This window comes from Cydia amplana, chromosome 23 (assembly GCF_948474715.1).
Source record: "Cydia amplana chromosome 23, ilCydAmpl1.1, whole genome shotgun sequence".
In the NCBI taxonomy this organism is placed as follows: Eukaryota; Metazoa; Arthropoda; class Insecta; order Lepidoptera; family Tortricidae; genus Cydia; species Cydia amplana.
In genome coordinates, this window is record NC_086091.1 from 5,049,974 (window position 1) to 5,062,902 (window position 12,929).

Consider the following 12,929-nt stretch of genomic DNA (forward strand, 5'->3'; position numbering starts at 1 on the left):
ATCAATTTTATCGTTTTACCGTTAATGTTTTATTGGCCAAGTAAAAAGGGAATAATATTCAAAAAGGATATACGTTTTTTATTGGGAAAAGGGACAGTATCCGAGGGCAAAGAAATCAAATCAACAGGGAAGACCTAAGGGTGTGGTGTAAGGTTAAAAGGCACAAAACATGTTTTTTCTGATATGATCTCTAATTGTTACTACATATATAACCTCAATAACCTGTTGTCTATTTTTTATCTGTTTGTATATTTTAATTAGCTCATAATTTATTTCAATAAAAGTATCCACGTGACCAATTTTTTTTCCTTTTTTTCTTCTTTTTCAAACGTTGGTCTTAACAAATTTGGAATATTTAACCTCGTTCATATTTATTATCTGACCGCTCTCGCTAAGACGAGACAAAGGGCAAAAGGCAGTGCATATCTTTTCTCGGCACGTTTCGTCGTATTTTCGAACTCTCGTAGTTTCGGCTTGGATAATGCTAGAGAGCTGAAAATTTTAGTATATCATCATAATTACTACAAAACTGGAGTCGTGGCAACTTTGTAGAATTTAGTGGCGCTTTTGCCTGATAAAAGGGCCATCTGTCAATTTGCCTGATAAAATGAGTAAGCGAATGAGATATGACGTTGAATCCGTCATCAAGAAAACTGACTAATACAGTGGCAGTATCAACGCCGCCGCAGTAATGTCGCAACAGTAATGCAACTGTAGTAGACATTCGAATGTCACCTTTAAGGATGACTCACGCTAGACCAGGCCGTGGCCAGGCCGGAGCTTCAGGCGCTTCTTTTTCTATGGAAAGCACCACGTGATCACCGATCAGCCGTCATAGAACATGATATGTCGGACGCCTCGGCCCGGGCCCGGCCCGGTCTAGCTTGTGTCATCCTTTATGGGTTAACATTTTTCTGTTAGCAGCGTGCCATGGTACTTGACTCGCTGTCAGAAAAACGCTTATTCAATCGCTATAAGCGCATAGCTTAAGTTGACATGTCAAAAAAACGACGTACCTACTCGTAATAAACCAAAAGTCCTCTGATGGAATCTTTATTAAACGGAATATATGGCTATGTAATGTCGAGACTAGGCTTTATTCTGTATGTTTGGAGGATTCTGCAGAAATAGCATTAATATTTACTAGTTCATTTAGTTCTTTCGCGTTCGTAGAATACTTATTGTAAAATTGACAAAACATGATAATTTTCATGTAATTTTCTAGGCATTCGATAAGTAAAATATTTTTTCTACATTTTGTCTGTGCACCACTTAAGAGTATATACTCACGCTTTCCCAAGGGCTATCCCTCGATCCTGACATACATTTTTCGCTCCATTTCTTCGCATCGCTTGCCTGATCATCGGTTTAGGGTAAACTTGATCTAACCATGAATTCTGATTGGTTGGTCGATCTCAAGCGAGTTTGATATTGGGCGAATGAGGCCTACTTAAAATGATTTTAAGTTTTATCGCTGACTGTACTGTTCTTTAAAGTGGCAACTAAAACTCATGAAGGGGCGATAGGGGGTATTACGGCAATGTTCTACCACCAGAGTGCAGCACTAGCACCTATCCAAGATCATAGAGTAACTTATGCATACTGTTTTTTGACAATTTTTCATAGATAATAAAAATATGACATTGTAGCATCAAGGCGGTTTGTTTACAAAGGGCCTACCGGGAAAAGCGAATATAGAAATTTAGTTATCTGCCTCTTTATTGCTCGAATATGCAAGAGTGCTAGAGATGATAGATAACGAGGATAGATTTTGTACCTACCTAAGTGTTTGTTGTACCTACAAATACCTGTGTTTGTTGCGGTATGACACAATTTAACTATAATCGCAACTATAGTAGCACCGCCCACAATCTCTCTGCTTTGCCTTAAGGTTGACTGGTAGTGAATGCTTTTGGCATTAAGTCCGCCTTTTGTACGATAAGTTTTTCTTTTGTGCAATAAAGTTTAAATTTGTAGAATGTAGTTTTAAGAATACACACAACACAAGCCTTCTTGAGCTTACTGTGGGGCTTAGTCAATTTGTGTAAGAAAGTCCTATAATATAATATTTAAGAATAATTTGCATGCTGTCATGAGATAGCGGATCAAGGTGGATCATTACTAACCTACTTTAAGACCTGTAAGTGTAACTAACCCTTTTTCCGCAAATAAATATGGATATATATAAATAATCAGATTAAATTGGAATTAAAATTACTGTCACCTCGCTTAATGCGCGCAGCACATACTAAGTTATAACGATCGATAATTTCTCAATTGTACACAAAGATGTGTCATAAAATATCTAAAACTTCGTTTTATATTCACTAACAAAGTAACATGTTCTAACTTCTAAAGTCTTTACGCACTAAAATCCACTTTCAAGCGCAAGTTATTTTAGACCATAATCTCTTAGCAATAGCAAGCATAATCGTGTGTCAATCTACATGGATTTAAGTCTCTTCGGTTTTCTGTAAAAAAAAGTAATTTCCTTGCGCCAATAAACATTCTAGTATATTAGGTTTATAACTTAATTCTTCGGTACCGTGAGTTTTATTATTCCTAATTTGAGCACGCTTTACAATATTTTTTGAAATCGTTTAACGATGGTAATGGTAATTTATGTAAATAGGGTGATAAGAGGAATTCCCTCGCTAGGCAAGTATAGCATTATTACTCTATGGCCAGAGGGCCTACCGCGAAAACCGAAAAACGCAAATTGCGGAGATCTTTCGCTTTCACTCCAAATGAAGTCGCAATTAGAGTGACAGAGCAAGATACCCGCAATTTGCGAACTTCGATTTTCGCGGTTATGGGCTATGTGAGCAAACCTAATTTTCACCACACCAACTCGTATTGACTCTCTTTATTGTTCAAAAACGAATGAGAAAAGTGCATTTTATCCACAAGAGTGGCAAAGTAATATAATGCAGATTTTTATGTTGGTTGACTTAACATTTAAATAATGATTTTGATACATACATATTATATAATTCAAATAAACATTTAATAGCATTATATTTGGATTTTAATTGTGATGTCTTACGACGAGTACCTACTTATTTCTCATATAAGGTCAATGTGGCTAATTCCGTCATAGGGACTATTCCGTCTACTACCGATTTTCTCGAACATCGAACAAAATTGATAATTTCATCGACAAAGCAACGATTGTTTTTATTTACAGCAATCAAAAGCAGATGGTTTTTTTCCAGCGATTAAAAATCAAAGAAATGTATGCTCGTGGACGGAATAGTCCCACATTGACCTTACTTACATATGTATATATAGGTATAATTTCTTGAAATTCCGCTCCTCTGGATATGAACCAATAAACCAAGCCTTATATTCGCGTCGTTAAAGGAGTTTTAATCAAATTTTCAGACGGAGCTTGCATCATTCCTTTAAAAAAGGTACCTTAAGGTTTTTGGCGCTTACGACGTTATTAACGATACCACAATACAAATGTATAGCTTTGCATCATAAGCGCCAATAGTCTTAAGGTACCTTTTATGCAAGACGCATATAATGGTACAATATGGGAGCATTATAATCTTAATATGTAATAAATTTTAATAGCTATATGAATTGCTGAACAAGAATATACCTATGCTTAGAAAGTATAATATTTAAGAGCCGCCGATTGCACCACATCTAATACTGTTAATATTTATTGACTGAAGCGTAGCGAAGGTCTACGTTTTGACTTGGGCATTTTGCTTTTGTATGTCCGGATGTTCTCCTCTACAGGTCACAATTCTCAACCGATTCTTGTGAAATTTTGTGACCAGATTCTATGAGTAAATATTTTTTTTTGTCGATCCCGTTTTTGGAAATTTTCAAAAATGGAGGAGTTGTGATACCTCGCGCTTAAACAAATAGTCGTATCGATATCATAAGAGTATTTTCTTTTTGAGACATATTTACATAGTAAATGGCAAAAAATGCAGAAATTTTTTATTGCTGGTTTAGGCGGTATTTAGATATTTAGTTTGTACTCGAGAATGAGTAGCCGAATTTTGTCAGCTGAGCTAAGAACTATCATGGTGCATTTTGTAAACAATCGCTTTTTTTGTTTGCACACAGAAAGTCTGGGTTCGATCCCCAGTAAGACATAACTTTTTGTATTTTTTTTTCACTTAAACTTCGTATTTTTTTTAAATAAATTAAAATCTTTGTATTGTTGATTGATCAAACCGCTGTCATCGTGCACGGTCCCAATAAACTATGCTCGCGAGATCTACAGCTCACAGAGCCACTAGTGTAGAAGTTTTTAAACTTTATCATTAATAATTATGTAAGTATGTAAGTTTAACGTTTAGCAGTATATATCAGCCCCAAGGCATTATTGAAAAAAAATAATGTCTCGATTTGACATTTTCTGATCGTGTATCTGATTCTGATTTTTGGCTGTATTCCCATTTGTCCTCCGGGAGCAGATGAGAATATGTGCATTTATAAAAAATATTCCTAATTGTCCGGCATCATGTATGGCAGCGGACACGTGGGACGCGGACATATGGGAATACACCCGTTTTTGTTTGTCCTTTAATTAAGTAAGTAACGAACAAATCATTCATATAAATTTTATTCACCCAGGACATATTTTTGGAGAAAAAAAGAATACGAACAGTTCACAAGTACGGGACTTTATTATCCTTAGTTAAATTTAGCAAAATTGTCTTCGTCTTGCGCCATAACTCACACAAAAACACTTTACCCACAAGGGCATACAAACATAATTATCCCCCGATCAGAAAATCACACTTTTCTCCCGATTAAAATACCGCTACCGTTTTACAGCCTAATATTTAAACGTAAATTACCTTACTTTTTTGATATTTACGACCTATCCCAAAAGGGCACTAAAGCTATTCCTTAATACGCTTTAAAAACGTCGTAAGTGACACTAAAAAATAAACACTTTACGACCTTTCTCCCCAGTAGAAAGTCACCAAGCCGCAAAACGGTTTTTTGCTCCGAGCGTTTGAGTTCATTAAATATATTTCTGGACGTTATTTTTAGACTACTTTTTATACTTAGTAAAGAATGCAAAGCGTAGTTTTAATTATGGAATGAGCTTACTTCCTGGATCGTATGTGGAATGCGTCTTTTGTGAGTTTAAATTACTTTTTCATGCAAATTCGGTCGCTTCTTTGAACTTTTGTTTGTCTTTGTTAGCAAATTTCATTTTACATATTATATTGCCAAAAATATCTCTACCATGCCTGAGCATGAGATAGTTTACATATCTAAATGTGTGATCTTTATTATTTTAGAGCCCGTACCATGAGTCACTGACAGTGTCAAAACTGACATTTACGCTATCGAGAACGTAATTTACTTTCTATACATCTCGTTTGCACTAATATGCGAGTACGAGCGAGATGTATAGAAAGTAAATTACGTTCTCGACTCTGATGGTAGCCGTACTGAGCATGATATAGTTTACACATCTAAATGACAATGTGTAAACTGTATTCTTTTAGCTACTTACTAACATAAAATAAATCAGCTCAAATCTTTCCCTGATAGCGTCTAAAATAATGTATCATTATAATTAGTTCCCAATTCCAAAGGAATAGTGAGAAATATTCCCAAGAACCAGATCGTTAATATTTCGACGGAAAGCAATAAATTCCACAGAAACTCCTAATCCTTGATAAACCCATTCAAATACACGAATATTTTAACAAAAACGGTAAAAAAGCGAAACATTTCTAAAACATCTTTTGTCGGACCGCCAAACTTTTTTAGGCGTGAACGCCACAGAGTGATTAAGATCAGTTAAGTCACAGCTTTTGTGGTAGAATTGGAACGGTGTTAAAAGTTGGTGATTTATTGATGTTTAATAGTGTTAAGTCTGCAAAAAATGGCTTAAAGGCCACCTCGGCTAAAGGGTGGTTGCGTTGAAAACAAGGTTGCGAAAACGTTTTGATATGACACAACCCGTAGTTATACTTTATATTATACTTAGTGCATATTATAATTATACAATTTAAGGTACATTCTCATCTTTAAGCTTAAGGCATTGTCAAGTTTAGGCCTTCAAACCTTCAAGAAAAGAACGTACCCATCTTAAAGGCTAGCAACCTGGCAATGTACTTGTAACCCCTCTGGTATTGCAGGTGTCCATGGGCGACGATAATTGCTTACCATCAGGCGATTGGTCTGCTCGTTTACCTCCTATACCATATAAAAATGACATATTTGGGCAAAAGCATTTACCTACTGCCTTTTGCTTTTTAATCTTTTAATTTTCTTTTGCGTGATAAGTGTTGGGACTGTTGGGAGTCTTAAGAAGGTTTTTTGCACTTACCAAGTAATAAGGTAAATTAAAATAACATCGCAACACTACATCAAACACCACGAACTTTCTTTGGAAATTAGATTTTACCATAAAAGGTCCGACGATATTAACAGTAGCGTGTTTTTAGGGTTCCGTAGCCAAATGGCAAAAAACGGAACCCTTATAGATTCGTCATGTCTGTCTGTCTGTCCGTCTGTCCGTCTGTCCGTCTGTCCGTCTGTCCGTCTGTCTGTCCGTCCGTATGTCACAGCCACTTTTCTCCGAAACTATAAGAACTATACTGTTGAAACTTGGTAAGTAGATGTATTCTGTGAACCGCATTAAGATTTTCACACAAAAATAGAAAAAAAAACAATAAATTTTTGGGGTTCCCCATACTTCGAACTGAAACTCAAAAATTTTTTTTACATCAAACCCATACGTGTGGGGTATCTATGGATAGGTCTTCAAAAATGATATTGAGGTTTCTAATATCATTTTTTTCTAAACTGAATAGTTTGCGCGAGAGACACTTCCAAAGTGGTAAAATGTGTGCCCCCCCCCCTGTAACTTCTAAAATAAGAGAATGATAATACTAAAAAAATATATGATGTACATTACCATGTAAACTTCCACCGAAAATTGGTTTGAACGAGATCTAGTAAGTAGTTTTTTTTTATACGTCATAAATCGCCTAAATACGGAACCCTTCATGGGCGAGTCCGACTCGCACTTGGCCGCTTTTTTGTTTACTGGCGAAATCTTTGATCATAAAGATTCTGCGATCAAGATTAAAGTAAAAAAACGTATCTCATTAAAATGACTGATTCATCTGCTCACGTCTGTGCTTACCTCATTATTATCACCGATTATCTTTATGGGAACAAACTTATCCTCGAGAGGCCCAATGTGCATTACAATGTACAATCCGTTTTAATACCTACATGTAATTAGAACCTTCCATAAACCAAATAAAATAGCATGTCGTTTGTTTCATTGCTTTCTCAAACAAACGAATTTCATCCATATTTACTATATAATAAGGTACAAATAAAAATAGGGAAAAATGTAAGATAGCCTTACGAGTTCATAAATTCATATGAATGAAATATTAAATTTCTATACTTAAGTAAAGAAACAGGTACGTTTTGTTTGTTTATATAGAAGAAAATCTAATGTTAAATTTTTAGGTATGTACATGATTACACAGATAAGCTATAAATGTATTGAAATATCCTTAAGAGTTCCTTTTACTTTGCGATTTACCTGTGTCGGAAAAATAGAAATATAAAAAAAAATTTGGTATTTATGTATAAATACCAAACTCAATCATTCAATACTCAATCACTTAAAATAGAACTATAACACTATATCCTTAAAATCCAAAATAGACAAACATTTTCCAGACCCAACTCACCTTAAAACCCAAACCCGAACTGATTCATCTGCCTACCTCTGGCACCTCATTATTATTCCACCAAATAATGATTGGACCGATTTCGGCCGATTATCTTTCCGGGAACGATCGGAGATTACGCGGCGCTTTGTTAAACGGCGGGTTGGCCACACCTGGCCCGAAGGGATGGGGTCGATAATTAAGTGTCGATACGATACTGTCGATATTTATCGGTAAAGGGTTTTGCGGTAAGTAAGGATGTTTGTTTTCCCACCAATGGGATTATTTGTAATAGAAAAAAAACTAACCAACTAAATAAATCTACATCTAGATTTTAAATAATGCTGTGAATGCACTAGTTTATTTAATTTAGTTTCTGATAATTTTATTTGATACATTTATTTTTATATACATTGCGTGTAATTTTATTTGTATGTTAGAATTAAATTTAGTATAACCACAATGGTACTGTACCATCGCCCATACTGTTAACTGACAGTTCGTAAACCTTATTACAACAGGCATAAGATCCACCAAATGAGACACCAACAGTTAAGAGTGTTGCTGTTTGTACCTATATTTTCGTGAAAGCATCCCCTGTAATCGCATAGAGACTAAAATTATGAATAACAATTTGTGTATGTAGGGGAAAAGAAGAAAAAAGTAGTTTTTTTATGATTATAAATTACTAGCGACCCGCCCCGGCTTCGCACGGGTTAAGAAATTATACATTAAACCTTCCTCTTGAATCACTATATTAAAAAAAAACGCATTATAATCCGTTGCGTATCTAAGCATACAGACAGACAGACAGCGGGAAGCGACTTTGTTTTATACTGTGTAGTGATAAGTATAATAAACATATTTTGGTTTTATATTGAAACAATAGCTCTTTCTTTTAAGTTTATCTTCATCCATTTTTTTTTAAGACTTTAAAAATCACGAACCTGAAAAAACCTGTTTCCACGCTGGCAATATTAATGAGCTGTCTAATCGTTTGTGTAAATTGGACGATTTTCCTGTTCAATCTGGGGACAGAAAATAAGGCGTCATTTAATATACTTATTTTTGACGGAAAAAGTCATTTCCTCTTGAATTTGTTTGCAAATTAATTTGCTTTGAGTGCCTTTGTTTTAGAACCATTTAAGTCAAGTGGCTAGAATACGTTTTCAGTTTAATATTGACAAGGCATTTAATTAATATTGTTATTTTAAATTTGTTATTGATTTTTTTGATCTATTCGTTTAATTTCACGTCCGGTTAAATACTTTAGATTTTTAAGTCAAATGTTAAGGTTACCTATTTTTACTTTGTAATGTTGTATTTATGTACCTATGTAGGTACCACCATTTCATGTGGTATTAAATAAAAAAATTCTATACCTATGTTTCTTTCCAAACTAAGAAAACTTTTTTTTTTCAAAAATAAACATCGATATCGATAACAGTTTTGAATGATTCACGGTTAGTTTCACTAGACTTATATCGACCGGGATATGAACCGTGATTATCTTACTGGGAGCTCGAAAACAATACAAAAGGTAATCACGATTCATATCCCGGTCGATACTTATAAATCTATCGATATCGATGTTTTGCGTCTTAACCTTCCTCGAAATCTATCGTCCCCAATGCCCTATTCTCGACCCAACTATCGAGGCTTTGTTGGCTCGACAAAAGCATTCCAAGTGTGAATGCTCACATGGGCAACGAAAACAATTAAACCATGCTTAATTAATATAAAGGTTTCGTACCTCTGCCCGCACTAGTGAACCTATTATTGTTAGTTTAATAAACAAACTCAAGTAGTTCACAACCTTTTTTTTATTCCGATAATTATGTATTTTGTTTCAGCTAAAATTGATATCGTTAAATAACTTTAAATATATAATATTGAGACTTCCAAATTTGAGCGTTTCTTTTTAATGTAAAGATGCTATTTACCTATCTAGATTGACTATTATTTTACAGTACTTAATATTCAGAAAATCATAATAAGTTAATATTTGGCAGTCAAACTTTGTACTTACGCGATTGAGTGCGTGAACATATTTGGTGGTGAATGCAAGGTAGGCACATACTAAATCTTAATAAATATACAAAACAGGGTTTACTAACGAATGGGCCAAAAACACTATTTATGATATTCCTATGATAAAGTTTGTAAATATAAAATAATTACAAACCCCGAAAAATCTGCCCATAATCACATACTTAAAAGTAAAAATCATCAACTTCCAGGTATTTCCAAATTTTCAGACATTTCGCCTATAAACAAATGTAATTTTTATAAATTAAAATACTGCGTGAATTTATGTAATAATTCGGAAAAAATTGTTTTACTATTGAAATAATATACAGAAACAAATAGAATTTGTTTAACCCTTCATCTGTGAGATGTCTAATGCTTTGTAGACATTTGGCAACACTATGCATTTATAGGTAAGGGTTAATTACATTTCAATCACTTCTATAGGACATTCCATTTAAATAATATCAGCAACAAATGGCAGCCATTCTGAAAACGATATTCATTCATTACTTCTTTTGATAACAAAAATAACAATAAACAATATTTGTAAATTATCAGACTTTCAACTTTATTACAAGGATTTTAGAGTTTCATTTCGCGTGTTTGCAGTGCATCTCTTTTAACAAGTTGCAGACATTCGAAATATCAATTTTGCTACCTCAAAAGCGCATTGTGTTCAGTGCACTCGGTCAAATTTGACTGCAGTTTCGGTGCGAAACGTCGTATGTACAAATACAGGGTGGAATGTACGATTATACCTCTACCCAGGATTCTACTTTCGAAAAATTAGATTAGACTTAACTACTAGACGGAGTTCATACGAGTTAGACAATCGAGGTATTCACACAATAAGCGCTCCCATACAAGTTTAGTATGGGAGTGTACAGTTCAGACCAGTGCTCGTTTAATTTAAAGTTACATAAATAAGTATCCACTCTGGCGTATTCACAGGTAAATTACAAAAATAAGAAATCGTTCTAGCTAGTCTTGATTATTGAAAAAGTTAATGTTTCTACAGATTTTCATGAAAACAAGTGAAGACACTTATATTTTGATTATAGATATTATGGCAGCTGATGGCGACGTTGGTCATCCAAATATGGTTCTTAACTAAATTATAATAAAAAAACCGGCCAAGTGCGAGACGGACTCGCGTTCCAAGGGTCCGTTAAGTCCCACTCACGCTTGACTGCGCATTTCTAATAGGTTTTCCTGTCATCTATAGATAGATAAAGAACTACTATAGTAGTTTCGGAGATAAAGTGTCGGACAGGCAGACAGACAGACGGACGAGAGATTCTATAAGGGTTCCGTTTTTTTCTTTTGAGGTACAAAGCCCTAAAAATCCTAAATAAAATAAAATTCTTTATGAGTTTAATGACAACTGCTATTCAGGTAGACTTAGTTCTTTCCATCCTGTATAAGCGCAGGTATACATATTATACGCCTATATTATCTACGGCAAAGGAATAAAGGTAGTACGCAATTCATAAAGTCGCTCTCATAATCACGAAGCCAGACCGTCTTAAGTACGTATACACATTCTTTCTAAATTGTACCTTAAGCAATAGTTTTGGGGTATATATTGGCGTGTTGCTGGTTTTTGAATTTTTGTTTTGAATGCAAAATGTAACAATACAAGTTTATTGACGAATGTTGTGGGTGTTATACGAAATAAGCGTAAAATGTTATTTTTGGGTTCGGGGTATTTTTTGTATGGTTTAGTTTTGCTTCTTCAACTTGTATTTTGGTGTTTTTTTTATTCAATAACCACATTTTATGTGTGTTTAAATGTATTCCCCAATGTATGTGCGTTTTTGTATGAGTTATGATGTATAATATAAAGCCAAGCCGGTGTGGCTTGGCCTTATCTTGGCGTAGCCAAAATGTCAAGACTCGAACCCATGTAGTTTCCTTATATCTGTATGTCCGCCTGTCTGCCCATATGTTACGTATAACTCAGCCAGTCTTAAAAAAACATTAAGATTGCTATGAGCGTTTTCTGCGGTGCGGGACATAACGCAAGTAAGTCACTTTGTCGGCCCAGGCCTGGAAAGTTGTACGGAAATCCATTATTGCCGCTATGGATTACCGTTACTTAAAATTTACCAAGTCTGTATTCAAATGGTTACAGTACCCCATGACTTGCCAAAACTAAATCTTTACTCACAAAAGAACCTTTTTCACAAAACTCCACCGGCCGACATTATAACCGTTGAAAATATACCTTAAGCCCGTATTTTGACTCACTACGCGTAACAGCCTTTAAAAAAACAGTTGAAATTTGGACTTTACTACACAGGAATACGATAGACAATTGAATGAGTATTACAATGGTGGTTATAACGATTATAAGGGAAAGATTGTAGTTTTTTAAATGCTTTAAAACGCTGTGTGAGGTTCTGCTTGCATATTTCTCTGTTCGTTTTGTTTCATGCAGCGAGTTTTGCATAACTTTTACATACAAATTGTCTAAATATAGATATGTATAAACGCTAAGACCTAACTATAATAATATGTAGGTAACTACTAAGAGAAAATAGTGCAAGATAAACATAGATAGCTTTTTGTAGAGGGTGTCCAAAAATCCGTCCGTCCGTCTATCCGTTTTACTCATAGTATGCTTCTGTCAGAGGCCAAGATCCTTTTTGGGTCACTGAGCCAGTGATGTATGTATGTATGTTGTGCTCCATATCTCTTTATAAATATTTATTTTTACCTTGCGAGTAATTACAGCAATTAGTAGAGTGACTAGTTAACATGCTACTCGTGTATTGACAGTGTAAATTCCAACACGGAGTGCATAATTAGCTCACTAGTTTACAGCAACTTCATTGTCACTAGGATATCCTTACAGAAACACTATTTAGACACATTTAGGTGGTTGTCTCACTACTACCGCTTCTCAAGCGACGTACCTATAGATAGGCCAATTCGAGTTTTAGTTATTAGATCCGGTAAGATACTGATCTGTCAGTGTCAAAAGTGAGAGTTTTTGGTTGAAGAAAATTTTTGAGTTATAGAGAAAAACTTTAAAACCCGCGCGATTCTAATTTCCTGGCTTTACGTAGGTTTAAGCAAGTTTTACTGTGTCAATCAGCTTGTAAACCTACGTAATACAACCCTCAAAGCTAATCAAACCACAAATCAAAACGATGGAAGATATTTTTAATCGACCTTTCATGTTTGATTAATATCAAGTACAGTGATTTA